General features: G+C 38.0%; 1 long non-coding RNA gene and 1 other non-coding gene across 2 annotated transcripts; one reads left to right on the top strand and one right to left on the bottom strand.

The window, feature by feature from the left end:
• Positions 1-404: 404 nt before the first annotated feature.
• On the top strand, positions 405-27,731 carry LOC136791958 (uncharacterized). The gene is made up of 3 exons (XR_010837104.1): positions 405-482; positions 8,996-9,130; positions 26,961-27,731. It is a non-coding gene; the product is annotated as an uncharacterized lncRNA (long non-coding RNA).
• LOC131743609 (U6atac minor spliceosomal RNA) lies at positions 21,514-21,640 on the bottom strand. Its single transcript, XR_009331877.1, has one exon. It is a non-coding gene; the product is annotated as a U6atac minor spliceosomal RNA (small nuclear RNA).
• Positions 27,732-27,990: the final 259 nt, after the last annotated feature.

Below are 27,990 nucleotides of genomic sequence, written 5' to 3' on the forward strand. Positions count from 1 at the left end.
TGAAAAACAGTAAACTTCTAAGACTTTCTATACTTAGTTTTTTTTTTTTTTTTTTTTTTTTTTGCGTTATGCGGGCCTCTCACTGTTGTGGCCTCTCCCATTGCGGAGCACAGGCTCCGGACGCGCAGGCTCAGCAGCCATGGCTCACGGGCCCAGCCGCTCCGCGACACGTGGGATCCTCCCGGACCAGGGCACGAACCCGTGTCTCCTGCATCGGCAGGCGGATTCTCAACCACTGCGCCACCAGGGAAGCCCTATACTTAGTTTTTTTAGGAACAAGATTGTCTTAAAGTATTGATTTTAAAAACACTATAAAATATATGATATTTTAAAGTCTTAAGTCTACTTTTCCTGTCTATACTGAACTAAATCAACTTCTCTGATTCCAGAACTGATGAGTTAATCCCCAAAAAAATCCATGAGAAATTTGTTCAGTACACGGTGCTAACCATCACAAACAGATTGACAGCGACAGGATAATGGTAAGACCTTCACCTGTGGAATTTCAGTTGTTTCCATTTATGTTCAACTTTGCAACACATCCTTCCTTGTAAAACTCGATAGGAATGGACCTCCAATAATTTAATTTTCTCTTAGTTTCTCCTCTCATTCCTGACAATAACTCAAGTACTTAACTATACTTTCAGAATGTGCTATTAAATAATATATCCAGTAATTTCATATTTTCATATTAACACATTATTGACTGGGGGATTTTTGCAGAAACTAACGCCTGTGGCTGGCGATTTGTTATGTAAGTGAATATTGAAATGTCTCTGGTCAATAATGTTCAGGTAACAGAAGACATATTATATACGTCTCTGGTCAATAATGAGTTAAAAGTTTATTAAATTGTCATTTTTTAATATGGCCAACCATGAAACTATTCCAAACCCAAGTTATGGCTTCATATTTCAGGGAGGTAGAGGATGGTCATCTTGGCTGTGTCACAGTTGTTTCAGCATTTTTGGATTCCCTTAATCAAAAAATTAGCCTTTCATTTAGACTGCCACGAGGTTGTTGGCTAAGGTTGCAGAATTTCTCAGCTGTTGCTGTCAGAGGGGAGTCCATGAGGCCAGCTGGCCAAAGGTCTTCTGAAATGAGATTTGCAGAGACCCAGCCTTTGCATCACAGATGAGAGTACAGAAAGAAAAGTGGATCAGGGGCTGAGATGCTGCATATAAACAACTAGTAAGTCTCACACAGTAAATCTGGACTCTGCACACATAGCTTGGGCCTCTGGATATCTGTCTAGTATCTTCCTTCCAGGTTTGATTGGCTTTTTCTTCCTTAGTAATTTAATATTTCCTTCCTTCCTCCCTCTATTGCTTTTCTCTCTCATTTTCATCTTCTCTCTTTCTTGTTCTTTCCCTGCTGAGTTTCAATAAATGTTAGGGTGTGGCTTTATAAAATGGTAAGGGAATCATCCCTCAAAGGAAAAACCTTTGGCTGCATATAATCTCAAGGAATGCAGGGTATTTTAAGGTTAACCTGTAGCCTGTGACAGTGAGCTGTACGTATACATATATCCCCGTATCTCCTCCCTCTTGCGTCTCCCTCCCTCCCACCCTCCCTATCGTACCCCTCTAGGTGGTCACAAAGCACCAAGCTGATCTCTGTGTGCTATGCAGCTGCTTCCCACTAGCTATCTAATTTACATTTGGTAGTGTATATATGTCCATGCCACTCTCTCACTTTGTCCCAGCTTACCCTTCCTCCTCCCCATGTCCTCAAGTCCATTCTCTAGTAGGTCTGCGTCTTTATTCCCATCCTGCCCCTAGGTTCTTCATAACCCCCCCTTTTTTTTTAGATTCCATATATATGTGTTAACATATGGTATTTGTTTTTCTCTTTCTGACTTACTTCACTCTGTATGACAGACTCTAGGTCCATCCACCTCACTACAAATAACTCAATTTCATTTCTTTTTATGGCTGAGTAATATTCCACTGTATATATGTACCACATCTTCTTTATCCATTCATCTGTTGTTGGACATTTAGGTTGTTTCCATGTCCTGGCTATTGTAAATAGAGCTGCAATGAGCATTGGGGTACATGTGTCCTTTTGAATTATGGTTTTCTCAGGGTATATGCCTAGTAGTGGGATTGCTGGGTCCTATGGTAGTTCTATTTTTAGTTTTTTAAGGAACCTCCATACTGTTCTCCACAGTGGCTGTATCAATTTACATTCCCACCAACAGTGCAAGAGTGTTCCCTTTGCTCCACACCCTCTCCAGCATTTATTGTTTGTAGATTTTTTGATGATGCCCATTCTGACTGGTGTGAGGTGATACCTCATTGTGGTTTTGATTTGCATTTCTCTAATGATTAGTGATGTTGAGCATCCTTTAATGTGCCCCTTGGCCATCTGTATGTCCTCCTTGGACAGATGTCTATTTAGGTCTTCCACCCATTTTTTTGATTGGGTTGTTTGGTTTTTGTGATATTGAGCTCCATGAGCTGTTTGTATATTTAGGAGATTAGTCCTTTGTCTGTTGCTTTGTTTACAAATATTTTCTCCCATTCTGAGGGTTGTCTTTTTGTCTTGTTTATGGTTTTTTGCTGTGAAAAGGCTTTTAAGTTTAATTAGGTCCCATTTGTTTTTGTTTTTTTAAAATAAATTTATTTTAAAATTATTTTTGGCTGCGTTGGGTCTTTCTTGCTGCACGCAGGCTTTCTCTAGTTGTGGCGAGCAGGGGCTACTCTTCGTTGTGGTGCGCAGACTTCTCATTGCAGTGGCTTCTCTTGCTGCGGAGCACGGGTTTTAGGCATGTGGGCTTCAGTAGTGTGGCACACAGGCTCAGTAGTTGTGGCACGCGAGCTCTAGAGTACAGGCTCAGTAGTTGTGGCACACGGGCTTAGCTGCTCCACGGCATGTGAGATCTTCCCAGGCCAGGGCTTGAACCCATGTCCCCTGCATTGGCAGGTAGATTCTTAACCACGGCACCACCAGGGAAGCCCTATTTGTTTTTATTTTCATTACTCTAGGAAGTGGGTCAAAAAAGATTTTGCTGTGCTTTATGTCAAAGAGTGTTTTTCATATGTTTTCCTCTAAGAGTTTTATACTGTCTGGTGTTACATTTAGGTCTTTAATCCATTTTGAGTTTATTTTTGTGTATGGTGTTAGGTAGTGTTCTAATTTCATTCTTTTACATGTAGCTGTCTAGTTTTCCCAGCACCACTTACTGAAGTGTCTTTTCTCCATTGTATACTCTTGCCTCCTTTGTCATAAATTAGGTGACCATACGTGCAAGGGTTTATCTCTGGGCTTTCTGTACTGTACCATTGATCTATTTCTGTTTTTGTGCAAGTACCATGATGTCTTGATTACTGTAGCTTTGTAGTATAGTGTGAAGTCAGGGAGACTGATTCTTCCAGCTCTGGTTTTCTTTCTCAAGATTGCTTTGGCTATTCAGGGTCTTTTGTGTTTCCATACAAATTGTAAAATTTTTTGTTCTAATTCTGTGAAGAATGCCATTGGTAATTTTATAGGGATTGCATTGAATCTGTAAACTGCTTTGGGTAGTCCCAAAGTATAGTCATTTCCACAACACTGATTCTTCCAATCCAAGAACATGGTATATTTCTCTATTTGTTTCTGTCATGTTTGATTTCTTTCATCAGTGTTTTATAGTTTTCTCAGTGCAGGTCTTTTGCCTCCTCAGGTAGGTCTCTTCCTAGGTATTTTATTCTTTTTGTTACGATGGTGAATGAGATTGTTTCCTTAATTTCTCTTTCTGATCTTTCGTTGTTAGTGTATAGGAATGCAAGAGATTTCTGTGCATTAATTTTGTATGCTTCAACCTTACCAAATTCATTGATTAGTTCTAGTGTCTTTCTGGTGACATCTTTAGGATTTTCTGTGTATAGTATCATGTCATCTGCAAACCGTGACAGTTTTTCTTCTTTTCCAATTTGTTTCTTTTATTTCTTTTTCTTCTCTGATTGCTGTGGCTAGGACTTCCAAAACTATGTTGTATAAGAGTGGCGAGAGTGGACATCCCTGTCTTCTTCCTGATCTTAATGGAAATGCTTTCAGTTTTTCACGATTGAGAATTATGTTTGCTGTGGGTTTGTCATATATGGCCTTTATCATGTTGAAGTAGGTTCCCTCTACGCCCATTTTCTGGAGAGTTTTTATCATAAATGGGTGTTGAATTTTGTCAAAAGCTTTTTCTGCATCTCTGAAGATGATCATGTTTTTTATTCCTTAATTTGTTAATATGGTGTAGCACATTGATTGATTTGCATATATTAAATAATCCTTACATTCCTGGAACAAATCCCACTTGATCATGGTGTATGAACCTTTTAATGTGTTGCTGGATTCTGTTTGCTGGTATTTTGTTGAGGATTTTTGCATGTATGTTCATCAGGGCTAGGTCTGTAATTTTCTTTTTTCTGTGATATCTTCGTCTGGTTTTGGTATCAGGGTGATGGTGGCCTCGTAGAACGAATTTGGGAGTGTTCCTCCCTCTGTAATTTTTTGGAAGAGTTTGCGCAGGATAGGTGTTAGCTCTTTCTAAATGTTTGGTAGAATTTACCTGTGAAGCTGTCTGGTCCTGGACTTTTGTTTGTTGGAAGATTTTTAATTACAGTTTCAATTTCATTACTTGTGATAGGTCTGTTTATATGTTCTAATTATTCCTGGTTCAGTCTTGGAAAATTGTACCTTTGCAAGAATTTGTCCATTTCTTCTAGGCTGTCCATTATATTGGCATGTAGTTGCTCATAGTAGTCTCTTATGATCCTTTGTATTTGAGGTGTCAGTTGCAATTTCTCCTTTTTCATTTCTAATTTTATTGATTTGCCCTCTCCCTTTTTTTCTTGATGAGTCTGGCTAAAGGTTTATCAGTTTTGTTTATCTTCTCAAAGAACCATCTCTTAGTTTTATTGATCTTTGCTGTTGTTTCCTTCATTTCTTTTTCATTTATTTCTGCTCTGATCTTTATGATTTCTTTCCTTCTACTGACTTTGGGTTTTGTTTGTTCTTCTTTTTCTAGTTGCTTTACGTGTAAGGTTAGATTGTTTATTTCACATTTTTCTTGTCTTTTGAGGTGAGACTGAATTGCTATAAACTTCCTTCTTAGACCTGCTTTTGCTGCATCCCATAGGTTTTGGGTCATTGTGTTTTCATTGTCATTTGTTTCTATGTATTTTTTTTTCTCTTTGATTTCTTCAGTGATCTCTTGGTTTTTTAGTACCACACTGTTTAGCCTCCATGTATTCGTGTTTTTTTAGTTTTTTTTCCTGTAATTCATTTCTAATCTCATAGCATTGTAGTCGCAAAAGATGCTTGATACGATTTCAATTTTCTTAAATTTTCTGAGGCTTGATTTGTGACCCAAGATGTCATCTATCCTGGAAAATGTTCCATGTGCACTTGAGAAGAAAGTGTATACTGCCACTTTTGGGTGGAATGTCCTATAAATATCAATTAAATCTATCTGGTCTATTGTGTCATTTAAACCTTGTGTTTCCTTATTTATTTTCTGTTTGGATGATCTGTCCATTGATAAAAGTGAGGTGTTAAAGTCCCCTACTATCATTGTGTTACTGTTGATTTCCCCTTTTATGGTTGTTAGCATTTCCCTTATGTATCGAGGTGCTCCCATGTTGGGTGCATAAATATTTACAGTTGTTACATTTTCTTCTTTGATTGATCCCTTGATCATTATGTAGTGTCCTTCCTTGTCTCTTGTAAGTCTATTCTAAAGTCTATTTTATCTGATATGAGTGTTGCTACTCCAGCTTTCTTTTGATTTCCATGTGCATGGAATATTTTTTTCCATCCCCTCACTTTCCGTCTGTATGTGTCCCTAGGGCTGAAGTGAGTCTCTTGTAGACAGCACATATATGGGCCTTGTTTTTGTATCCATTCAGCCAGTCTGTGTCTTTTGGTTGAGGCATTTAATCCATTTACATTTAAAGTAATTATCGATATGTATGTTCCTATTGCCATTTTCATAATTATTTTAGTTGTGGTGTTTTTTTTGTTTGTTTGTTTGTTTTTTTTTTGTCTGTGTGTGTCTTTTTCTTCTTTTACGTTTCCCGCCTAGAGGAGTTCCTTTAGCATTTTTGTAAAGCTGGTTTGGTGGTGCTGAATTCTCTTAGCTTTTGCTTGTCTGTAAAGCTTTTGATTTCTTGGTCAAATCTGAATGAGATCCTTGCTGGGTAGAGTAATCTTCGTTGTAGGTTTTTCTCTTTCATCACTTTAAGTATATTCTGCCACTCCCTTCTGGCTTGCAGAGTTCCTGCTGAAAAATAAGCTGATAACCTTATGGGGATTCCCTTGTATGTTATTTTTTGCTTTTCCCTTGCTGCTTTTAATATTTTTTCTTTGAATTTAATTTTTGTTTGATTAATATGCATCTTGGTGTGTTTCTCCTAGGGTTTATCCTGTATGTGACTCTCTGAGATTTCTGGGTGGCTATTTCCTTTCCCATGTTAGGGACATTTTTGACTATAATCTCTTCGAATATTTTCTGAGACCCTCTCTTTTTCTCTTCTTCTTCTAGGACCCCTAAAATTCGAATGTTGGTGCCTGTAGTGTTGTCCCAGAGGTCTCCGAGATTGTCTTCAGTTCTTTTCATTCTTTTTTCTTTATTCTGCTCCTCAGCAGTTATTGCCACCATTCTGTCTTCCAGCTCACTTATTCGTTCTTCTGCCTCAGTTATTCTGCTATTGATTCCTTCTAGTGTATTTTTTATTTCAGTTATTGTATTGTTCATCTCTGTTTGTTCTTTAGTTCTTCTAGGTCTTTGTTAAACGTTTCTTGTATTTTCTCAATCTGTGCCTCCATTCTATTTCTGAGATTTTTGGATCATCTTTACTATCATTACTCTGAATTCTTTTTCAGGTAGGTTGCCTATTTCCTCTTCATTTATTTGGTCATGTAGGTTTTTACCCTGCTCCTTCATCTGTTACATATTTTTTTGTCATCTTTTTTTTTTCTGATGGGTGGGACTGTGTTCCTGTCTTACTGGTTGTTTGGCCTGAGGCCAAACACTGGACAAACAACTCCAGCACTGGAGTTGGTAGGCCAGTCGTTTGGGGGTTGCTCCCATCCCCATTGTCCGGTAGGTGCCCTAGTTGTGGGGAGATGCGAACTCTGCATTCCCCTACTCCACCATCTTGACCACTTTTCTGCTCTTATGAGACTTAATAAATGTTTCCAATTAAATGACATGGGATGGAATTAACTGCAGTACTAGATATGGAAGAACAACCTGTGTCCTGTTTAGAGTTGCTGCATATTCTCTTAAGATACAGTTACTCTACACGAAGAACTAAGTACCATCTAACATCAGAACTATCTATAGCTATGTCATTTGGGCCAATTGTTTCAGATTCTTTTTTCTCCTCTAAAACCATTATGCAAAACCACTAATAAGTAGAAAGGCAGAGTTAAGACCCCCTTCCTCTCCCTTTTAATTTTCAACTAGAGACATATCAATGTGCACAAAAGGGCTGAACAGCACATAGCTGAAGAGAGAAAGAAAAAGAAGCAAAGAAAGATAACTTGTGAAAACAGATTCAGATCCTCAGCAGTTCAGATTGGGCTGTTCCCAGGTACTGTGCGGGCTGTGAGCATTAGGATTTGAAGCTGAATTTCTTACTTGCTTATTTAGTCTTAGTCAAAGAAAAAATTGGATTTCTAGGGATTTCTTCTTTGCAGAGAAAGTCTGCTAATGCTGCTTATGTAGCAGCTCTTTTTGCCAGCCTTTCACTCTCAGAATAATAAACTACAATCAAAGCCAAGTTGAAGAAGCATCTTAACCTCTCAGACAAGGGATTCTGCCCTTCTTAGCAACTAACATAATTCAGGACCCTGTCGACTGAAAAAAAAAAAAAAGCACAACCTGGAAGTTGAGAGTTACGTTTTATGTGGTGGACATTGTGAAGACTTAGGGACAAAGCATCTCATAACACTGAGAAATGGTTCTGAAGAGGCAAGGGGATGAGCCAGGATATCTAAGAGTTTTTGCAACAAAAGACCAGGTAGTCAGAACATTAAAAGATTACTGTTAATCAAAGAAAACCAGACATCCCAAGTTAATGAATTTAGTACTTTTCTATACATGGGAAGATGCAAAGTCTGGGCTCATTGAAATCATTCCTTTGATGTGCACCTCAGCTATCTGAGGCCAGTATCCTGTGTTTTTCTCATTCTGAGTCTCCTCAGGGTGCACTGTTGGGGGTGGCTGCACACATTCTGGTTCCATCCTGAGTTCCCTCAGGGCTTACTGTCAGGGCAGCTGTAATGTGGTGGCTTGATGGCTGCAACATCCGTTGTTCACTGATATGATGGGCAATTTTTTAGTTCACAATCCTAAAGAAATTCTGGAGGCATTTACTTTTTTCCCAAATACTAAGATTCTGTCAAATCAACTTAACAATTGCTGTCAGGTCACTGCCATCTGGTTTGTATGACATCAACCTGATTTTAGATAGAGTTTGATTTTCTTAAATCAAGAAATTTCCCAACTCTGTGTATCTGTATAAATAGCCCTTAAAGCTCAGAGTCTGAGAGCTAAAAGCACTAACTAACAATAACCACCCCAAATGCCCTTGGCAGAATATAAAATGCCAGACTGCTGAGTGCTCTACTTGATGCACTGGGGTGACCTAAATGGGGGGGAAGTCCAAAAGGGAGGGGATATATGTATATGTATGGCTGACTCATTTTGCTGTGCAGTAGAAGCTAACACAAGATTGTAAAGCAACTGTACTCCAATAAAAATTAAGTTAAAGAAATAAGTCTAAAACTCATCTTTCTTCCTTTCCTATAACATTATAGTAATAAAAGGTCAGGTTAGGCCTTTATTTGCCTAGTTAAAACAAGTTAAACCATTAAAACACCAGCCAGGCCTACCACCCAAACAGATTTTCTCTATTCTTCCCCTCCTGTTCCTTTACAGAATATTGTCTGAGTTGTAATACTTTATTGTGAAACATTGTGTGTAATGGGTTTTTTATCTGCTGGTTAACAGGTTTTGGATTTAGGGAGACTGGAAGCATATGATAAGCCATATGATTTGCTGCAAGATAAAGACAGCCTGTTTTACAAGATGGTGCAACAACTGGGCAAGGACAAGGCTGCTGCCCTCATTGAAACAGTAGAACAGGTAAGCCTGCTGCAGCGGGTTGTGATTAAAGTGCGTCTCCAGGATTTACTCTTCACACGATCTCCACCAGGAGTCTGGTGATAAGCACTCTGTGCCCTTTTCAGTTATAAGCCTCCAGAGACAAAGCTTCATGACTGGGTCTTAACAACACACTACAAGTTGAAGGTGGGTCTGCTGAGCATCTGCAGGAGCGGTGAGGGTGGGGCGCAGGACGGGTACATGCACATGTGCCCGAGAGATTTCAGATTGGACTTTCCACATGTTTGAACTTCGTGGGTTCAGATTCCCACAGAGCACAGAACCCTCTCATTTTGCAGACCCGCTACGTTTCATTCTGGTTGGTGCTCAGCACATTGTGATACGAGTGCTGTCAAGGAACATCCAGGAAGTTTGAGGGGAAAAACACCTGGAAGATTTCCGGCCTAGGGAGATCTACCAGGGAAAGGTGTAGGTCACTTCTGTTTTCTAACCTTCTAGGAGTAAAGAAAACTCCTACATGATACTGTCACTTTCTCCCTAATTCCTTGTTTAGGATTAGGTCCAGTTGCCCCCCTATGCTTCCTGTACCTTCTAGAAGATGAAATTGTCATCAGGAGAAATCAAGAATTCACAGTAACCCTAACACTGTAGTCTGAATGGTGCTTGAAGGTTTACAAAGTATTTTCACAGAGATGAGATGTGTGAAAGCACTAAGCACTGTACATGGCGTGAGAAAGGTGCTGGATGAGTAACATTTGGGTCACGTATCTTTCTAACAATGGTCAGGTGGTAGTATCTCCTAGAGGTGTGATAACTGAGGTCTGGTTTAAGGGTTAGCCATTGTCATGCAGCTGCCTGTAATTCTTTCTGGAACAAGGTGGGAGTGGGGTTGATGGAAGGATGGAGGGAGGGAGGGGAGGTCTGGTGTTCTTGCCCACTGAGATGCGTGGCTCACATGGGAAGAGGTTTCCAACTGTATATAAGTCTTCCCATCAAAACTTTATCTCTGGGCGTTAAATTATGGCTGCATTTTTCCTCATTTATACTTTTCTGCATTTCTGCATAAAATTACTTGTATAATATTTAATCCATCACTTAAAGAAAACATGTCCCAGTATCTAAGTACTTCTTTAGAAAGGTTTATCTAAAATGTAGCCTAAGTTCCCTCTGTCACTGTTGCATCTCATTCCTCCTCCTTAGAAATGAAGAGCGGTACTTTCCACTGTTCATAGAGTAGGAAATGGTCCAGGGTCACAGAGCTGGCTGAAGAATGGGCAGAGTTGGAGTTCATATCTAGGTTAGGGATGATGAAGTCTGTGTCCTGAACCTTTCATAGTACTTATATTGTATGCAAACATACAGAAGCTGCCCTTGGAGCCCCATATTTTTTTATGCCTGAAATTCACAGAGCACTTTCATTTACTAGAGTGAGACCTTCCTTCTGAAGACCTGATAATAATTGAGATTCCCTGTATAACCCAGTCACAAAATGGCCAGCAATCTCCCAAACCCTTTTGGTCTTTTGACCTCAGGCATTTCACATCAAAGAGAGATGTCCCCACCTGTGTGTCAAAGTCTCCACTTACAAAGTATCTTATAAGATAATAGGGTTCAACATCCTCATTTTACAGGTGAGGAAACTAAGGCCCCTTAGAAGGAAGGTGGTCTTCTATATATAACTAGACTAAGGCCCCTTAGAAGGAAGGTGGTCTTCTATATATAACTAGTGTTAAGCTAGTTTGCAGCAGGTATACAATTAGAAATCTGTTCTTTCAGTATATGTTTTAAATCAACTGTAACGTAAACACAAAAGCAGGGATAGGTCATAGAATTAGAAATCCTGTGATTCCTGGTCTAGTAATCCTGCACCTACTTTAACAAGATTAATGTTAAGTTACATTTGTGCAATTCTTTATAATTTATTTTACATACTTCTCACATGTATGATTGCACTTAATCCTCATCACGGTCCTTTTTTATCCCCCGTCACGGATGAAGAGGTTGGGTCCAGGGCTCACCTAAGGTCACAGAGCTGGTCCGGGGAGCGCAGGGGGTGAACTGGTGGGGGAGGCTGAGTTCCACCCTAGGTACTCTGCTCACTGTTGAGCATGAGAACGCCGCTCCTTTCATGTGGTAGCCAAGGCGGGGCCAGTCACCCAAGTTCACAGGGAGACAGAACATCACTCTTGGATTTCAGTCCTGCCACTGGCTCAGGTCACCTCTACAGAAAGACATAAGGAAATACGTATCTTGATTCCCATCCTAGTTGAATATCCTCTTGACATTATTTCTACATATGCCCAGTCCTCTTAGGAGAGCAAGCTGTCAGACTGTCAACTTTTAAACGTGCACGCATCAGATATCAATGCGTCGTTCAGAGCTGTAACACCAGGAGGACTAGCCTAAGTCAACAAGCTTTTCACTTTAACAGAACAGAATTCATTCATTTGAAAAGAAAACATCTGGGGAGAGGTGCTTCCAAGTCACGTTTTCTTGACCACATAGTTGCGTCTCTGAAAACGTTGGTGCAGGCAAGCTGAATCACTCTCATTGACCCTTTGAGATGATTCATGAAATCGTAGAGAAAGTATTTTTTAGATATATAAAGCTGAATGATGCGTTAGTTTGCTAGGGCTGCCATACAAGGACCACGCGGTATGCGACTTAAACAATAGACGTTTATTTCCTCACAGCTCTGGAGGTCGGAAGTCTGACGTTGAAGTGTTGGTAGGGTTGTTTTCCTCTGAGGCCTCTCTCCTTGGCTTGGAGATGCCGTCTTCTCTCTGTGTCTTTGCATGGTCATCCCTCTGTGGGCCTGTGTCCTCATCTCTTCTTATAAGGACACCAGTCATATTAGATTAGGGCCCACCTATATGACTTCATTTTAACTTATTCAGCTCTCTGAACACCCTGTCTCTAAATACAGTCACCTTCTGAGGTACTGGGGGTTCGGACTTCAAACATATAAAATAGAAGGTGACAGGACCCAGCCCATACATAACAAAGGATGAATGCCTGTCATTCATTTTCTTCTGTGATGAAGCAGACATGATTGAGGTTTTTTTGAAGTTTCTTTGTTCCCAGTGTGTAACAGGGGTGTCATTTTATCTACTCATGAAATCACTAGAGACAACCCAAAAGTTATGAAATCCTAATATCCTAGGAGCCTGGACCAGTTTGAATAGGCTGCAGGAGGCACTTAGTAGCCATGTGGCCTTATGTCCCCCAAGGTGTCTGAGCCTCAGGGTCCTCACCTGTATGCAGTGCAGGGATTACAGCACTGCGTAGCTTCTTCACACTTATTACAGGATCAGATGAGATAGCAGATGCCTAAGTGCTTTGAGAATGTAGAGCGTTTTACAATATAAAATGGAATCATTTTTTAAAAGGCTATAGATTAAACCCTTCCCTCCCAACAATAATAAAAAAATGCATCCACAGTGCTTTTAAGTAGCTTTAGAGATTGTAAATAATTAAAATGTATTGTTTTTAAACAAAGGATACATCTAATGCTGCAAAATTCAAACTACTTTAAAAAAAATCTTTGTACATTTTTTATTTCATACATTTGTCATGTTTAAGAGAATTCGGCATATTAGAATAGTGAGTACAATTTAAAATATCTAGTTACTAATTTACACTTGTGATTTTAAGATGAAAAGTATAAAAATATTTTATCACAACTTATACACTATATTTAAAAGTCTACATTATTAGAGTTTTCTTTAATCTTTACTGGAGTATAATTGCTTCACAATGTTGTGTTTTCTGCTGTATAACACAGTGAATCAGTTATATGTATACATATATCCCCATATCCCCTCCCTTTTGCGTCTCCCTTCCACCCTCCCTATCCCACCCCTCTGTGTGGTCACAGAGCACCGAGCTGATCTACCTGTGCTACGCAGCTGCTTCCCACTAGCTAGCTGTTTTACATTTGGTAGTGTATATATGTCCATGCCACTCTCACTTCGTCCCAGCTTACCCTTCCCCCTCTCCATGTCCTCAAGTGCATTCTCTACATCTGTGTCTTTACTCCTGTCCTGCCCCTAGGTTCATCAGAACCACTTTTTTTTCTTAGATTCCATTTTTATGTAAAAACTTTACTTTTTTAAATAGGTTTTTAAAATTTATGAATAAGTCACTCTGCAACTCCTGTCATCACATAGCTCCTCCCCCAGGATGGAGCCCCAGCACAATTGTTGACTGTTCTGTTGACATGTTCTGTGCATCAGTAAGAACTTGTGAATATGTGGCCTTCCTTGTTTTTAAGCACAAATGATAGCTGTTCCTTGCTTTTTTCATTTAATATTATATAAGATTATATTAATACATATAGTTACCTCATTCTTTTTAATGGCTACATAGTATTTATGCTCTCTCCATTCCCTATTCCTCATTTTCCCTTCTAATGAACTGTTACAGTTTTGTTTTTTTCCCCCAAAGAAGGAACTCTCACATTCACTTACTACTTGTATTCTTTTTGACAATTTATCACTTTTTGAGTTTTCTTTAATCATTCCTTCCTTCCTTTGGTTTATTTTGTTGTTTCTTCTTACTTCTTGAATACATTTGTTTTCTTTCTTTCTTATTTATTAATATAAATATTTTAAGGCTGTGAACTTTTCTCTGAATACTGTTCTAGCTATATCCCATAGGTTCTGGTGTGTAGTGCTTTCATCATAGTTAGGTTTTTATTGATAGATTCTGCAATTTTGGTTGTCATTTTCTCTTTGGCCTAAGAATTATTTGAGAAAGAGATCTTTAAAATTTCCTGTGGATAGAGGATTTTTTTATGTTTGTATGTTTTCTATTTTACTCATTTCATTGCCTTATGATTAAAAAAAAAAAAAGTTCTCTGTACCATTTCCACCCAGAAACAGTGTTTAATAATACTTTAAGTTCTAGTATATAGGTAATTTTTGTGAATGTTCTTTGGGCATTTAAAAAGATGGACTATTGGCTATTTAAGGTATAGAGTTTAATTTTTAATTATAGTGATTTTATTTACATTATTTAGGTTTTCTCTATTCTTATTTACTTTGGTCCATTTGACGTGAATTGGACCTAGAGAAGTGAATTAGTCTCATACTGTACCAAGTTTCATTTTATAGTTCTTGTAATTTTTGTTTTGATAATTTCAGTGCTATAATTTTTCAGTCCCTAGATATTCATGACTTAGGTTTTCACTATGGAATTACATTTTCTACTATTTTAAAGTGCCTTTCTTTTTTTGTTTTAAATTTTATTGGAGTATAGTTGATTTACAGTGCTGTATTACTTTCAGGTGCACAGAAAAGTGATTCAGTTATACATATACATATATTCATTCTTTTTCAGATTCTTTTCTCATATAGGTTATCACAGAATATTGAGTAGATTTCCCTGTGCTATTCAGTAGGTCCTTGTTGGTTATCTATTGGGTTGGCCAAAACGTTTGTTCAGTTTTTTCCATAAGTCAGCTCTAGTAGTGCTTAGTTGTCTTTAACTTCATTCAAAACAATTTTTTTAGACTGTATTGTGACAGCTGTCATATCAGCGTGCATTTAAAAAGATCACTTAAAATTGGTGAATTTTTGTGTAGCCATTTTAATATTGAAGATGGAAGAAAACAACATTTTCGGCATATTATGCTTTATTATTTCAAGAAAGGTAAAAGCACAATTGAAACGCAAGAAAAGATTTGTGCAGTGTATGGAGAAGGTGCTGTGACTGATTGAATGTGTCAAAAGTAGTTTGCGAAGTTTCATGCTGGAGATTTCTCGCTGGACGATGCTCCACGGTCGGGTAGACCAGTTGAAGTTGATAGCGATCAAATCAAGACATTAATTGAGAACAATCAATGTTATACCATGCAGGAGATAGATGACATACTCAAAATATCCAAATCAAGCGCTGAAAATCATTTGCACCAGCTTGGTTATGTTAATCGCTTTGATGTTTGGTTTCCACATAAGCACAAAAAACTTTCTTGACCACATTTCCACATGCGATTCTCTACCGAAACTAATAAAAACGGTCTGTTTTTAAAACAAATTGTGACGGGCAATAAAAAGTGGATACTGTATGTACAGTAATGTGGAACAGAAGAGATTGTGGGGCAGGTGAAATGAACCACCACCAACCACACCAAAGGCACCCACCGGCGGTCTTCATCCAAAGAAGGTGATGTCATGTATATGGTGGGATTGGAAGGGAGCCCTCTATTATGAGCTCCTTCCAGAAATCCAATGATTAATTCCAACAAGTTCGGCCCAAACCTTGGCTCTCTGTTCACCAATGCCAAAAAGAAATACGAAGAGTTTTAGCAGAATGAGAAAAAGTAGCTTTTATTCTTTACCAGGCAAAGAGAGGACACAGCAGCCTACCACCTCAAGAACTGTGCCCCCCCCCCCATCCCTGGGGAACAGGGAAAGGTTTTATAGGCCAAGACTCCATGGTCTGGGGTAGGTGATAAGGCTCAAACTAATGAAGGTCTTGCATTTCCTTCTTCTGCAAATTTATGGCCAAAAGCTGGCATCAGGTGGCTCAGCAACCAGGTCCAGTGTCCCTGAAGTTATCAGCCATGACCTTGTTTTTGAAATGCAGAATACTACAGAGGAGTGTAGGGGGAGAAGAATGTTAGGTGCAGAGTATAATTCATATGGAGTCAGAGAGTTATTGGCTTTGTTTAGCTTTGTGAAGGACAAGTCTAGTAGCTACAAGTGTGTTAGTAGTAACAGCTAAAGAATAACCAAGACTGCTTAACTCTTGCAGGCCTGTTTGGCTGGTATGTGCCTAAGGCCATTTACTCATTTCTGGTTTTGCTGCAACACTGCTCCCAGTGAGACCAACTGAAAGCAGCATTCCACGAAAAGCATCTGGAATTACTCAACAGAAAATGCATAATCTTCCATCAGGAAAATGCAACAATGCATGTCTTTTTGATGACCAGGCAAAAACCATTACAGCTTGGCTGGGAAGTTCTGATTCATCTGCCATATTCACCAGACATTGCACCTTCGGATTTCCATTTATTTTGGTCTTTACAAAATTCCCGTAATGGAAAAAGTTTCAGTTCCCTGGAAGGCTATAAAAGGTACCTGGAACAGGTCTTTCCTCAAACAGACAAAAAGTTTTGGGAAGACAGAATTATGAAGTTGCCTGAAAAAAGGCAGAAAGTAGTGGAACAAAATGGTGAATACAGTGTTCAATAAAGTTCTTGGAGAAAATGAAAAATGTCTTTTTACTTAAAAACTGAAGGAATTTTTTTGGCCAGCCCAAAATTTTACTTATAGTAGTGAGTGTATGTTAGTCCCAAGCTCCTGATTTATCCCTCTTCCCCCGTTTCCCCTTTGGTAACCAATAGTTGGTTTTCTATGTCTGTGAGTCTATTTATGTATTGTAAATAACTTCATTTGTATCTTTTTTTTAAAGATTCCACATATAAATGATATCACAGGATATTTGTCTTTTTCTGTCTGACTTCACTTAGTATGATAATCTCTAGGTCCACACATGTTGCTGCAGATGGCATTATTTCATTCTTTTTTATGGCTGAGTAATATTCCATTGTATATATATGCCATGTCTTCCTTATCCATTCATCTGTCAAAGGACATTTAGGTTGCTTCCATGTCTTGGTTATTGTAAATAGTGCTGCATTGAACATTGGGGTGTATGTATCCTTTTGAACCATGGTTTTCTCCAAATATATGCCCAGGAATGGGATTCCTGGATAATATGGTAGTTCTAATTTTAGTTTTTTAAGGAACTTCCGTACTTGTCCCCCATAGTGGTTATACCAATTTACATTCCCAACGGTAGTGTAGTAGGGTTCCCTTTCCTCCACACCCTTGCCAGCATTTATTGTTTTAGGCTTTCTGATGATGGCCATTCTGACCAGTGTGAGGTGATTCCTCATTGTAATTCTGATTTTCATTTCTCTGATAATTAGTGATGTTGAACATCTTTTCACATGCTTTATGTTCATCTGTATGTCTTCTTTGGAGAAATGTCTATTTAGATCTGCCCACTTTTTGAATGGGTTGTTTGGGTTTTTTTCTGATACTGAGCTATATGAACTGTTTGTATATTTTGGAAATCAATACCTTGTTGGTCATCACATCATTTGCAAATATCTTCTCCCAGTCTGTAGGTTGTCTTTTCATTTTGTTTATTGTTTCCTTTGCTGTGCAAAGCTTCTAAGTTTAATTAGGTCCCATGTGTATACTTTTGTTTCATTATACTCTAGGGAGTGGATCAAAAAAGACATTTCTGCAATTTATGTCAGAATTCTGCCTATGTTTTCCTCTAAGAGTTTTATAGCCTTACATATTTTTGTGTGTATGGTGTTTGAGAGTGCTCTAATTTCATTCTCTTACATGTAGCTGTCCAGTTTTCCCGGCACCACTTAAAGAGATGGTCTTTTCTCCATTGTACAGTCTTGCCTCCTTTCTCATAGGTTAACTGACAAAACTATAGGTGTGTGGATTTATTTCTAGGCTTTCTATCCTGTTCCACTGATCTATATTTCTGTTTGTGCACCAGTACCATTACTGTTTTGATGACTGTAGCTTTGAAGTCAGGGAGAGTGACTCCTCCAGCTCCAGTTTTCTTTCTCAGGATTGCTTTGGCTATTCAGGGTCGTCTGGGTTTCCATACAAATTAAAAATTTTTTTGGTTCTAGTTCTGTGAAAAATATCATTGGTGATTTGATAGGGATTGCATTGACTCTGTAGATTGCCTTGGGTAGTATAGTCATGTTGACAATATTGATTCTTCCAATCCAAGAACATGGTATATCTTTATCTGTTTGTGTCAGCTTTGATTTCTTTCACCAGCGTCTTATAGTTTTCAGAGTACAAGTCTTTTGTCCCTTAGGTAGGTTTATTTCTAGGTATTTTATTCTTTTTGATGCAATGGTAAATGGGCTTGTTTCCTTAATTTCTCTTTCTGATCTTTTGTTGTTAGTATATAGGAATGCAAGACATTTCTGTGCGTTACTTTAGTATCCAGTGTTAAGGAATTCGTTGATGAGTTCTAGTAGTTTTCTGGTGGCATCTTTAGGATTTTCTATGTATAGTATTATGTCATCTGCAAACAGTGCCAGTTTTACTTCTTTCCAATTTGGATTCCTTTTTTCTTCTCTGATTGCCATGGTTAGGACTTCCAAAACTATGTTGAATAAAAGTGGTGAGAGTGGACATCTTTGTCTTGTCCTGATTTTAGAGGGAATGCTGTCAGCTTTTCACCCTTGAGTATGTTGTTAGCTGCGGGTTTGTCATATATGGCCTTTATTATGTTAAGGCAGTTTCCCTCTGTGCCCACTTTCTGGAGTTTTTATCATAAATGGGTGTTGAATTTTGTCAAAAGCTTTTTCTGCATCTCTTGAGATGATCATATGGTTTTTTTTTTAATTTATTTTTTATTTTTTTTAACATCTTTATTGGAGTATAATTGTTTTACAATAGTGTGTTAGTTTTTCCTTTACAACAAACTGAATCAGTTATACATATACATATGTTCCCATATCTCTTCCCTCTTGCATCACCCTCTCTCCCACCCTCCCTATCCCACCCCTCTAGGTGGTCACAAAAGCACAGAGGTGATCTCCCTGTGCTATGCAGCAGCTTCCCACTAGCTATCTAATTTACATTTGATAGTGTATATATGTACCTGCCACTCTCTCACTTCGTCACAGCCCACCCTTCCCCCTCGCCATATCCTCAAGTCCATGCTCGAGTAAGTCTGTGTTTTATTCCCGTCCTACCACTAATCTCTTCATGACATTTTTTTCCCTTAGAGTCCATATATATATGTTAGCATACGGTATTTGTTTTTCTCCTTCTGACTTACTTCACTGTGTATGACAGACTCCAGGTCCATCCACCTCATTATAAATAACTCAGTTTCATTTCTTTTTATGGCTGAGTAATATTCCATTGTATATATGTGCCACATCTTCTTTATCCATTCATCTGTTGATGGACACTTAGGTTGCTTCCATGTCCTGGCTATCGTAAATAGAGCTGCAATGAACATTTTGGTACATGAGTCTTTCTGAATTATGGTTTTCTCAGGGTATATGCCCAGTAGTGGGATTGCTGAGTCGTATGGTAGTTCTATTTGTAGTTTTTTAAGGAACCTCCATACTGTTCTCCATAGCGGCTGTATCAATTTACATTCCCACCAGCAGTGCAAGAGGGTTCCCTTTTCTCCACACCCTCTCCAGCATTTATTGTTTCTAGAGTTTTTGATGATGGCCAATCTGACTGGTGTGGAGATGATATCTCATTGTAGTTTTGATTTGCATTTCTCTAATGATTAATGAGGTTGAGCATTCTTTCATGTGTTTGTTAGCAATCTGTATATCTTCTTTGGAGAAATGTCTATTTAGTTCTTCTGCCCATTTTTGGATTGGGTTGTTTGTTTTTTTGTTATTGAGCTGCATGAGTTGCTTATAAATTTTGGAAATTAATCCTTTGTCAGTTGCTTCATTTGCAAATATTTTCTCCCATTCTGAGGGTTGTCTTTTGGTCTTGTTTATGGTATCCTTTGCTGTGCAAAAGCTTTTAAGTTTCATTAGGTCCCATTTGTTTATTTGTGTTTTTATTTCCATTTCTCTAGGAGATGGGTCAAAAAGGATCTTGCTATGATTTATGTCATATAGTGTTCTGCCTATGTTTTCCTCTAAGAGTTTGATAGTGTCTGGCCGTACATTTAGGTCTTTAACCCATTTTGAGTTTATTTTTGTGTGTGGTGTTAGGGATTGTTCTAATTTCATACTTTTACATGTAGCTGTCCAGTTTTCCCAGCACCACTTATTGAAGAGGCTGTCTTTTCTCCACTGTATATCCTTCCCTCCTTTATCAAAGATAAGGTGACCATATGTGTGTGGGTTTATCTCTGGGCTCTCTATCCTGTTCCATTGATCTATATTTCTGTTTTTGTGCCAGTACCATATTGTCTTGATTACTGTAGCCTTGTAGTAGAGTCTGAAGTCAGGGAGCCTAATTCCTCCAGCTCCATTTCTCGTTCTCAAGATTGCTTTGGCTATTCGGGGTCTTTTGTGTTTCCATACAAATTGTGAAATTTTTTGTTCTAGTTCTGTAAAAAATGCCAGTGGTAATTTGATAGGGATTGCATTGAATCGGTAGATTGCTTTGGGTACTATAGTCATTTTCACAATGTTGATTCTTCCAATCCAAGAACATGGTATATTTCTCCACCTATTTGTATCATCTTTAATTTCTTTCATCAGTGTCTTATAGTTTTCTGCATACAAGTCTTTTGTCTCCTTAGGTAGGTTTATTCCTAGATATTTTATTCTTTTTGTTGCAAGATCATATGGTTTTTATTCCTCAGTTTGTTAATGTGGTGTATCACACTGATTGATTTGTGAATACTGAAGAATCCTTGCATCCCTGGGATAAATCCCACTTGATCATGGTGTATGATCCTTTTAATGTGTTGTTGGATTTGGTTTGCTAGTATTTTGTTGAGGATTTTTGCATCAATGTTCATCAGAGATATAGCCTGTAATTTTCTTTTTTTGTGGTATTCTTTGTCTGGTTTTGGAATCAGGGTGATGGTGGCCTTATAGAACAAATTTGGGAATGGTCCTCCCTCGGCAATTTTTTGGAAGAGTTTCAGAAAGATAGGTGTTAATTCTCTAAATGTTTGATATAATTCTCTTGTGAAGCCATCTGGTCCTGGAATTTTTGTTTGTTTGAAGTTTTTAAATCACTCCTTCAATTTAGTACTTGTGATTGGTCTGTTCATATTTTCTGTTTCTTCCTGGTTCAGTTTTGGAAGGTTGTACCTTTCTAAGAATTTGTCCATTTCTTCCAGGTTGTCCATTTTATTGGCATATAGTTGCTTGTAGTAGTCTCTTATGATCTTTTGTATATCTGTGGTGTCAGTTGTAACTTCTTTTTCATTTCTAATTTTATTGATTTGAGCCCTCTCCCGTTTTTTCTTGATGAGTCTGGCTAAAGGTTTTTCAACTTTATCTTTTCAGAGAACCAGCTTTTACTTTCATTGGTCTTTTCTGGTTTTCTTCATCTCTATTTCATTTATTTCTGCTCTGATCTTTATGCTTTCTTTCTACTAATTTGGGTTTCGTTTGTTCTTCTTTCTCTAGTTGCTTTAGGTGTAAGGTTAGGTTGTTTGAGATTTTTCAAATAAACTTCCCCCTTCAAACTGCATTTGCTGCATCCCATAGGTTTTGGCTTGTTGTGTTTTCATTTTCATTTTTCTCTAGGTATTTTTTGATTTCTTCAGTGATCCATTGGTTGTTTAGTAACATATTGATTAGCCTCCATGTGTTTGTGTTTTATACATTTTTTTTTTCTGTAATTGATTTCTAATCTCATAGTGTTGCAATCAGAAAAGATGCTGGTTTTAGTTTTCTTAAATTTACCAAAAAATGATGGTTAGATGCCCTGAAGCAGGTGGGCAGTGACTTAACCATTTGCATGTTGTCAGGCCCAAGGACCTCTTCCATCCTTGTCAAGGGGAGTGCTAACCTTCTCTTCTTTCATACAACACTCAAGTGCCTTTCTTTGATTCATTTAATGTTTCTGGCCCTGAATCCAGCCTGGTTCAAAACTGAAATTCAGTCCCCAGTTTTCACTTGCCTGATATGTCTTTGTCTTTTGATATCAGATTGTAGATGTGTCTCCTAAAATGGCAAGTATTATAGTTAGGTTTAGCTCTGAGATTTACTCTTAGCCCTTAGGGGTATGTTTTATCTTAGTTCTGTTATGCTTTCAGTTTTTAGTATCTTTTCTTTTAAAATCTTTTATTTTGCAGTCTGTAATTTTTTTTTTGTTCACTATTTTGTGTGTTGCTTAAATTTCTTCCAGGAATACTTTATTTCCTTATTATTGACTCCACATTATAAACACTGACAACATGTTTCCCTTTTCTCCATTCTACCAACAAATTTTAGTTGTTTAAATGGTTTTTTCTTCTACTGTTTACCTTCAAATCTTTAAAAATACTTAAACCTCTATTATTTTACTTACCTGTGTTAAATGATACTTTTTGCATCTCTAGTTGACTAAAGTTTGTTCTTTGTATACTGTTTTAAAAAGTTTGGGTTGTGAGTCCTTAGTGGGCCTATGAAAGCCATTTAGTCAGTCATGACCAGCATGTTTTAAGAAATGAAATAGAAAAGAATGGAATGGATGAAGAATAGCAATGTATCTTTCCTAGTAATAGTAAATATTTCATTAAATTCCTTTCAGGATAGATGAATATAAATATAGACAGTGAATCTGTACTGGTACTGAATGTAAATTTAAATGTATTTACTACTGTGGGTGGCAGTACAAATAAAAGTTTGAAAACAAGGCTCTATATCATCTTGAGCATTGGAGTTAGAATCCCTGACTTATTGTAAATATAGTTAACCCTTGAACAGTACAGGTTTGAACTGCACAGGTTAACTTGTATTCACTTTCTTAAAAATTTGTATTGCAGTACTACATGATCCACAGTTGGTTTGATCTGTAGATATGGAGGGTGACTGCGACGTTATATACAGACTGTCCAGAGGATCAGCGCCCCAACCTCTACATTGCTCAAGGGTTAACTGTATGAAATATTTACCTGCTATATCTCTAATTTGATAAAACTTGATCTTCTTTCCTGGATTCTTAAAGGATTCTTTCTGTATTTTGAAGGTCATTTAGTTTTTCCTAGGACATCATGCACTCTTGATCTCTAGACTCAAGTCTTTTATTTCTGAGCATTTACTTGAATTACATCTTTGAATTTATTTGATTAGGCTCTCCTCTTTACAGCTATCTATAATGTATATGTTGCTGTCCTTTATTTTATAAAGCTATTATCTCCTTAATCCTTTTAAATTTTTCATTAATTTACAGTTATTTGCCTTGCTTTCTCAATCCTGTCCTCCATGTTTCATGGTGTTTTTTCAGCAGTGACTGATCTTCATGCTGCCTTTTAGAATGATCATTTCTTTGATATTTTCATTTTTCTCTTCCATTTCACTTTCGGCCTCTGTCAACTCATGTTTCATCATTGTTGCTGTGCCACGTTTTCCTATACTCTTGGATGTCCACAGGTTGACTGTTCTACTACATTTTCTTTGAATGTATTGTTATTTTTTAATAATTTTCATCTTTTCTGTATTTTTTCATCCATCATATGCTCATCTTATTCCTTGTCTTCATTTTTGTGTATTTTACAGATCCTATACTACTTTTTTATTACTGTTATTCCTACAACTCACCTTTGAATTGGGTTTTTTTTAGACCATATATCTGTGGGATAGTTGTGGCTAGGGGATCATTTGAGGCTAAAGGGAATTCTCTGTGCTTAACACAGATGTTCCACATGGCCTAGAGAGAAAAAATAAGCAAGTGAGAGAGAAATTGAGAACACATATTCATGTAGCCTGTATTCCTCCCTAGCCTGCAGAGATGGGCAGTCAATGGTGCTTGCATTTCAAAATCTCTCTTCTCCTAGGACCTCACCAATCTACATGCTTCAGGCAAAGATACTGATTCTATATGATTCCTTACTGGCATTTGCCCCTTAGTTGGAGAGCTATGTTCTCCCATGATACTGAGATCTGCTCCCCTTACGTACCATCTCTGTCATGCCACAGCCCACTGGATCCAGTTGCTTAATGTAGCCTGTCCAGATATTTTGCCACTTGGAATTTCAAATGACTCCTGATTTCATCAAAGATTGGGCTTATTATCTCCCAATATCCTTGTTCTTTAGGGTGATTTCTGAAAGGATAAGGGGAAAGAATATTCATTATTCCGTTAACTTAAAAGCAAAAATCCTTTCTAACTCTCCAGCACTCTTTAACTTTGGTAATATACCTGCCAGTATGTACACAAAGTTAGACCTGCTTTCAAGATGAGTTTGAGGGTTACTGGGATTGAACTAGGGCCATGCAGTTCAGGGAGAATGAATGTACAGTCTTGAGCCAGAATTCTACATATATTGAAGCACTGACTGCTGGGTTTTATCCATGCAGGTGAGCTTTTATTGCTCTGTTGCTCTTAGTAAGATCTAATTCCATGATGGTTGTTTTATTTACAAGCTGGAGTTTAAGTACTAGACTGTTTTAACCTACACTGGAGGAACTATAAAGAACCACTCCCAAGAGAAGAAGGGGAAGAGGGCCAAGATACCCACCACCCACTGGTCTTATGTTTTGCTTACCATGAATTGAATATTTTTGGCGTTATCTCTTTTAATCTTCACAACCATTCTGAGCTTGCATTATTATCCCTCAGATGGAGAAACTGAGGCAGAAGAACCTAGGTAACTTCTCAAAGTCACAGATTAGAAAGAGTAGTTTTTTAACCACCTTTCTGCCACCCAGGTTACCATGTTCACTGAGCTAAATATGTCTCAACTGGGCTTCTTTTAAGATAAAACTACAAGATTCACAAAAGGGCCTCTGAGATGTTCTGTTTTCATCATTCAGTCTGACTGATGCTGCTACTTTCTGTGGACTAAGGGGCCACGTCTCTGAGCAGCATCATAATCATACCCAACACCTAGCTCAGCATGTTTTAAACCTGCAGTCTGTGGCCATCACTTAGTTCCTATGAGGTAGGTCATTGTCTCATTTCACAAATGCAGTAGCCAGTGTGGAGAAAGCTTAAGTGATTTTTCCAGCGTCAGCAGTGGTTCCAGGAGAGAGAGAGGTGAGATTGGGCCTCTCCATTCAGGCTCAGCCCATCCACAAGGACTCTGCTAACAAGCGTTCAGTCATCTCGACTCTCTTCATAACCCACCCTATGAAAAAGATACCTTCTTTCACTTCTGCTGTCAGCCAGAGTACAGTCTACACTATGAGAAACAGAAGGGTCAAATCAAGGCTTTTATACACAGAAAGCTTGTTTTCAGTATTCGGTTTCAATTATTGCAGACCATGAAGGAAAGGCCATTTTGGTTAAAAGGTGCTAGTAATAACATTTTCTGGGCTCCCCTGGTAGCACAGTGGTTACTGGCACAGTGGTTATGAGTCTGCCTGCCAATGCAGGGGACACGGGTTCGAGCACTGGTCTGGGAAGATCCCACATGCTGCAGAGCAACTAAGCCCGTGAGCCACAACTACTGAGCCTGTGCTCTAGAGCCTGTGAGCCACAACTACTGAGCCTACGTGCCACAGCTACTGAAGCCCGTGCACCTAGAGCCCGTGCTCCACAACAGGAGAAGCCACTGCAATAAGAAGCCCGCACGCTGCAACAAAGAGGAGCCCTGGCTCGCTGCCGGGCTACTGTGAGCCCCTGCTCACAGCCAAAGATAAGTTAATTAATTTTAAAAAGTTTTTTCTTTTAAAAAATTACATTGAGAAGAGTTATGGGGAAAGGAACCAGGTGATTTTGGGAGGACCGTCAAGCAGTAGAAAGTTAAAAGTATTTCCATTTGTTTTTTGGCTGTTTTTAGTTTCACCAGGAGAGTACATAATAGATAACCACACAAAATATGGCTAGTTTTAAAAAATGGAGGAGAGAGATCATATGCAATTAGCCTCCCCCCTAAAGGCCTTATTTTTTTTTAAATTCTTGCATTATAATGGAAATAGCCTCAGATTTCACCCAGTGGGGGTCCACGCATTCTTGGAGAATTTCTTATTTTTCTCCTTAAGGGACATTTTAATATATAGCATTTCATATTCAGTGCTGTTTGGAGGTGGGTAGCAAGTATGCAAGCAACAAGAGAAAATGAAAGTACACTTGATATGAAGGTAGGTATCTCAGTGCTTTTCTATTTCATGTGTGATGTCCATTATCTCTCGTGATAACTTTGTTGACAGCACCCACAAATGTATTTGGTCCCAGGTTTTATAAAATAGATCCGTAATCCCATGTTTAGGCGACCCAGATCCTGACAAAAGTCAGCCTCAGATAGATGGTACATTCTCTGTTATAAAGACTCAAACAAAACATTTCACATTCTTCTTTGGGGGGAAAAAATGACATTTGAAGTCCTTTTTCAAAGAAATACATTTTGAGATAACAGCTCACAAACCTTGACATTATTTCATTTTGTTCTGCACATCTGTCAAGGAACTGAGATACGATACAGCTACTAAAAACTGATGATTGTGGAACAGAGAAACTTGACAGCATTTCATTTCCTTTATGTTCTGATTATACATTTATCAGAAAACCTTTATTTCTTCCCGTTCAGCTAGAAATTGGTAGAATTCAAGAACTCAAAAGCCTGGCAAAGACCTGTCTTATTTGGTATCATCGTTCTTTTTCATAGTTGCTTGGTTGAGTCTTTGTTAAAGCTTTTGATTCTCTTTTCATTCCTGTGACCCACCATCCACAGATCACATTTCTATAGGCTCTATAACTGCTTTGCTGCACAAATTAAATGCCAGCATATTTCATACACATATGCCAGTGTTTCAATGCTTGTCAGTCCGAGTTTATAAAATACAGGGATGACAACCTGATATTAACATCCAAATCTGGTGTGCTCATTTTATGTGTGAAAATGAGAAACCCTTTTCAGACACTAGACTTCCCAGCCTCTCTGTCACCCTGTTTTTAATATATCTCCAGGTTTTGAGTCAGTAAAATGATTCTGCTTATCAATTTAATATAGTGATAAAACATCTGTGAATCAGAATGATCAGAACTCAAGTGGATCTACAGGTTGTTTGGTATTAAGCTCAGCCCCACTGAGGGTTTTAATGGGGCTACTTCCTCCATAGAATAAATACATCCCTGGTTTTTTAAATTGTGGCTCCAGTAGTGATATGATTTGCTTCACATAAAGAAGTGGACCTAGAAACGCACTGCCTTAGGGAGGAGGACTTTAAAACTTTTAAACATGTTGTTTCTGTCTTTTTTTCCCTCAGGTGCACTTCAAAATGACATAGCCAGATATTACTCACAGTGACCATGTGGTTATGAACCCTTCCAATGGACAGCCCTCAGCCTTAACAATTTTTGAGAAAGCACCATGATTCTACCATGAGGTCAAGTCTATTCCAAAGGCATTTCTCCAATAGTCTTTGCACTGCATAAGCTATATTGTATTTTCTTTACACCAGCAACAAATATTTACACATATAAGATGTTTGTTTATTTGGATTATTTTCTCCAACTTCACCCAACGATTCTAAGCTCTTACAAGAGGGTGATTTTTATTAGATTATTTTTTTTCTTATCTAAATCAGAGGTACAGGCCACCAATAAAAGCTGTCTCCCAGTTTTTGTGCCTTGAGAGACTCCAGAGACAAAGCACATTTTCTAAGGTGCAAGACAAAGTTGTGACAGATGTTTCTTACTATTCCCCCAATTATACACCCCTGTCCAATTATATCAGGGATTCTATTTAGTTGAAGTGTGTGAAGTTGCCATTTTGTCTCACCACTTCCTTTAACAGAACTGGGTTCCATACCCAAAGACCTCTGGTTAAAATAGTAAGAGAAAACTAATAGGAAAAGCAAAAAATATACCTTAGTTTAAATGACATTATATGAGAGAGAGGCAGCCCCTCTCCAGAAAAAAAAAAAAAGAGCTATAGGGTTAAAATACAGAAGGACAATATTATATGTTCTAAAAGAGAAGGGAGAGAAAATATACTTTTTCAAAATAGGAGCCCTTCTAGGGAATTTCATAATGAAGGACAGATGTGTGATCGATTGTCTTTTAGACTGAAGATCTTATTTTTAAATTTTTTTTATTATGGTAAAATATATATAACATGAAGTTTGCCATACAACCATTTTTAAACATACAATTAGTGTCATTAATCACATTTACAGTGTTGTACAACCATCAATGTCTGGTTAATTTTTGGTAATTATTTTAGGACTATTCAGTTTATTTCTATAGAGTCATTTTTGGTATGTTTTATTTCTCCAGGAGTGGATCTCCTGTAAG

Source organism: Kogia breviceps, chromosome 16 (assembly GCF_026419965.1).
Source record: "Kogia breviceps isolate mKogBre1 chromosome 16, mKogBre1 haplotype 1, whole genome shotgun sequence".
In the NCBI taxonomy this organism is placed as follows: Eukaryota; Metazoa; Chordata; class Mammalia; order Artiodactyla; family Physeteridae; genus Kogia; species Kogia breviceps.